The sequence below is a fragment of the Myxine glutinosa genome, chromosome 2 (genome assembly GCF_964187855.1).
Source record: "Myxine glutinosa chromosome 2, kmMyxGlut1.1, whole genome shotgun sequence".
Lineage (NCBI taxonomy): Eukaryota > Metazoa > Chordata > Myxini > Myxiniformes > Myxinidae > Myxine > Myxine glutinosa.
In genome coordinates, this window is record NC_136262.1 from 84488304 (window position 1) to 84493229 (window position 4926).

A 4926-nucleotide genomic window follows, 5' to 3' on the forward strand; every position below is an offset into this window, starting at 1 on the left:
GTACCATTATTCAGTGTATTTTTAAATACAATGTATTTTGAAATACACATATACACACATAAGCGTTCTCTTGATCAAGGAAAAACAATGCAATTCGTCTAAGGGAGGTAGGTTTTGAGTGAAATCATGCATTACATGGATATTGTTTCTTTTGGTAGGAAAGACACTCTTTAAAACATCTCAAGTAAAACACTATAATTAATTTTGAGGCTAAAACTTTGCGTAAAGGTCTACGCCCAATGTTTATGTTAAAGGGACACAATTATGATTTTTTTGAGATATATCTGAGGATAATATCCCTGACCTATTGGCACAAATAAAACATTTTGGGGGAATAATAAGCCTGATAATAGTTTTTAAAAATCGGACTATTTTCAATTCCGTTATGCAAATGAGCTACTTCTGTCTATTCGTGTGATGTCATGGATGCGCAACCCCATTGATGGATGCGTACATCTGCATTTCATCACAAGTTATTCTAGCGTTCAAGATGCCAATGTGCCAAACTTTTAACTGGTCCAGTCGTCAAGAAATTTGCCCACAGAACTCAGAAGTCGTTTTTTTTGCATTCTGACCCACAAAAGGATTGTTAACGATCGTCTGCTTTTTGTTTGAAAAACTAAGGAACAACCAAATCCAACATCAAAATGTATGTTCATTCGATATATATCGTGTTGTTTGTGAAGACCACTTTGAGCCATCAGTGTTCGTATTTGATCAAAAGGCTCACTACCTGGGAAACAAGCCTCGGAAATTTCTAAAACATGATCATATCAAATTTTGGGTCCCTAAAATCATATCAAATCATAATTGTGTCTCTAAAACAAAACATGATGCCGTACCGACACTTTTCAGCCACAAATCCAACACAGTTCCCCAATCATGACTCTACAGTTCGGAGATATAAATATGCTCAAATACAAAGACAGGGAAGACATTTTATTTAAACTCTTTTTTCATCATATTATCCTTTGAACTTTGTTGATGTCGCTGGTTGTGTACAGTCGACTAGTAATGTACATACTACCCCTTTGTTATATTCAGAGTATAGCAGAGAGGTAATGTTATGGCCCTGTCCCCGGTCGGTCATCTCGACACTTTTTCTTCATAATTTTTGCAATAAACGACTTCTTTCCCTTAAAGATATATGATAGCCCAGATCGGTGGAGTGTTGCAGTGATGGTTGTCCTTCTGGAAGTTTCTCCCATCTCCACACAGGATCTCTGGTGCTCAGCCAGAGTGGCCATCGGGTTCTTGGTCACCTCTATTACCACGGCCCTTCTCCCCCGATTGCTCAGTTTGGCCGGGCGGCCAGCTCTGGGAAGAGTCCTGGTTGTTCCAAACTTCTTCCATTTAAGAATTATGGAGGCCACTGTGCTCTTGGGAACCTTCAGCAGAAATTTTTTTGTAGGCTTCCCCAGATCTGTGCCTCGACACAATCCTGTCTCTGAGCTCTGCAGGCAGTTCCTTCCACCTCGTGGCTTGGTTTTTGCTCTGATATGCATTGTCAGCTGTGAAACCTTATATAGACAGGTGTGTGCCTTTCCAAATCATGTCCAAACAATTGAATTTACCACAGGTGGACTCAAATCTAAATTTCAAGTGTCATAGCAAAGGGTCTGAATACTTATGTAAATATGATATTTCAGTTTTTTCTTTTTAATAAATTTGCAAAACTTTCTGAAATCCTGTTTTCTCTTTGTCATTATGGGGTATTGAGTGTAGATTGATGAGGGAAAAAATGAATTTAAACGATTTCAGCATAAGGCTGCAACATAACAAAATGTGAAAAAAGTGAAGGGGTCTGAATACTTTCTGAATGCACTGTATATCTTATATTCTAGTGATCATAAAAGGAAAAAGAAAGACATCTCAGAGCCATTTATATGTCCAAACCTTTTTGTACTTTCAGAAGAGATATTTTCAATCTATTGGATGAGAAAAATGAAATTGTAAAGGTTTTCTGGTTTTTTAACAATGACAATTTTTTTTTAATTGTACCTTCAAAACAAGGTGCGTAAATCAGGTGGAAATTTGCTTAATTCTAACTTGTTTCTTGTGAGCAGGGTTTTGTGAGAGCTCTAAAATGTCTGAAGAGAAAATTGCATTTTCAGAAATATTGTCCAGGTTCAACTTCTCCTCCCCAAACACACTTGAAGTGATCGAGGAGCCACCGGCGGACTCATAGCCTTCGCATTCAGGATTTTCACCTATTTGTTCAGCATCCATCACAGATGGGACACACTCAATACATATTTTTTCAGAAGTATCGCCAGTTCGAGTAACAGTAATAATTTCCACATCACTTGGTGTCGTTATTTACAGTAGACTGAGTTTATTCTTTCAAGAGTGTGCTCGCAATTGAAACTGAGCACTGCAATACCTGAGGAGGGGAATGGAGGTCAGTGGACTCTGGGAGGGCATTAGCTGGCAAAGAAGGACATAGGGCCTACATAACGGGGTGAGTCCTCACGAATACTTGCACAAAGGGAAGAGACACCAGTGTAGCAGGAAGCTTAGCTCCTGGCTCAGCATGGTTAGCAGAAGGTGAAACGGGTATTTTAGGGCATTTACTGAGAGTAACATGGCCTGCATTAGGAACCTCAGATTGAACATTGATAACACTTGCAGCTACAAGTGGTTCCTGTTGTAAAGGATCCTTGTTAAAAATTTGATATGAGATATTTTTAGGACAATATATTTTAACATGGTCAAATTACTCACATTTGTAGAACAGTAGAGTCTTCCTAGTAGCATACCACATGTAAGTATGTCCTTGTAGTTTAAAGGAAAGTTCAGTACCACATTAAAAGACCCGATGCAAGGTGGCAAGATGAATAACACAGATTTTTTTATTGACATACTTTGCTGATATTTCTCATTTTTTTTCCACCAAAGGACATCATCATAATTGGGCATCAATACAAATGAACCATACAGTGCAATGTGTGAGAAGGTTGGCACTTCACTTTTAATTGATGTTGAAAAAGTGATATTTCTGCAAAGACTTTCCTATGAACACTTCTGGCTGTACAATAAAATACTGGCACTTTATCATATGGAAACTATAGCCTGGTGTTGGCTTAGCGGCTAGGGTGCGGCTTGGGATCCCAGGATCCTGATTTCTGAATCCTAGTCGATCGTTGAATTAACACCAGGAGGGTTGCCTCAGCCTGTCATCCTTCCCAGGTCGGCAAATTGAGTACCAGTTCACTGGTAATTCCCTGTGTGTCACAAGAGGTGACTAACAGGGTTGGTGGCAGGAAGGGCATCCGGCCATAAAACATTGCTTCAAAAAGGGGACCACTGTGCCCGAAAAAGGTCAACTCCTGCTCTGTGGGGAAAAATGGCCTCTAAAGGTGTTTCTTTAATATGGAAACTGCTCAAAACTTTCTGTCCACTGACCAAGATTCACCTTATGGATCTAAGCAAATTATATATGGCTGCATTTTACTATCATGAGCTGTGCTGATAGCACAGAAAGCAGGTGAATCTGCCTGTGTAAGTGGGCAAGAAGTAAGTTTTGTCCAGGACTATATGGTACGTACTTTGAGTGCCATGTCTATGTATTGGCAATCTCCATAATGTCTTGATCTCCTTCTCAATTGGCAAAATATTTTCAGGTAAACCATTTTTCTCTAGTTTTATTGTGCTCATTAGCTCACCTGGAAAATAGTTCAGGTGAGCTTATGAGATGACCTATCTTCCATCCGTCCGTCCATCTATAAACACTTACAACTGTCTTCTCAAAAATATACATACATATCATCATCATCATCAGGTCGTTCTCGATCGGACATCTATATATATATATCTGTGCAGCGTCTGTCCTGTGTTGTCTTGTCACTGAACTACTTTCTCAAACTTTGGTGAAATCGTACCAAACTTCTGGTATGCACCTATCTCTCCCGTCGGTATGTCCTAAGGATATTAGTTTTTGAAAAAAATTCCTTTTGGGGCGGGGGGGGGGGGGGCACCTGAGCTGGTGCACCTGATTCTAATTTTAGGTATTGGAAGTAGTGATAAATGTAGGGGTGTACTTAATTTTTCCACATGCGAAATTTGCATTTATCTTTATTTAAATTATACAATGAACTTCAAAATGTAAATGTTTCATGATATTTGTTATATTATATCACCTTTATCTATCAATATTGTTGAAATGAAGATCAAATAGCTGTATGTTGAAATATGTTTAAAAAGTCAAAACTTTACATGGGGTGTACTTACTTTTTCACGTGACTGTATATATATATATATATATATATATATGTATATATATATATATATATATATATATATATATATATATATATATATATATATATATATATATATATATCGATATTATAATAGCCGTAGATGATTCTGTCTGTCTGTTGGGTGTCTGTCCGGGGTGTGGCTTACTCGGTTTGCAGAGTAGCTCCACCCATAGCTCCACCCATTCTGGGAGTGGCTTCATATAATTATAAATAAACAAATATCCACCATTTTATTAACTCGCATAGCTTTGAGGCCTGTTTTGTAGGCCCGTGGTGTCTTGCTCTCTCTCCCAGTTTTATTTCAAATCAAATTCGATATATCATTTCATTTTTCACAGTCGCTAACATAGTTTTAGACTCGGTTGAAAAAAAACGGGAAGAAAATCCAATGAAAGTTGCCGTTTATAGAACGAAATGAATTCTCAAACGCCTGTAACTTCAAGGCCATTGAGTCTCTCTCACGCCTTTATCTCCAATCTAACTCACCATATGATTTCATTTTTATCGATGGTTTCAGACTCGGTGTCAGCAATAATTGAGAACATTCCACACACGCGGGAAAATGCAGAGATATATTTTTAAAAATCGCGTCATGGTGTATCATACACCGCCCAACATGACACCAACGGCAACGTGTCGATATATATTAAAAATTCGCTTTTGC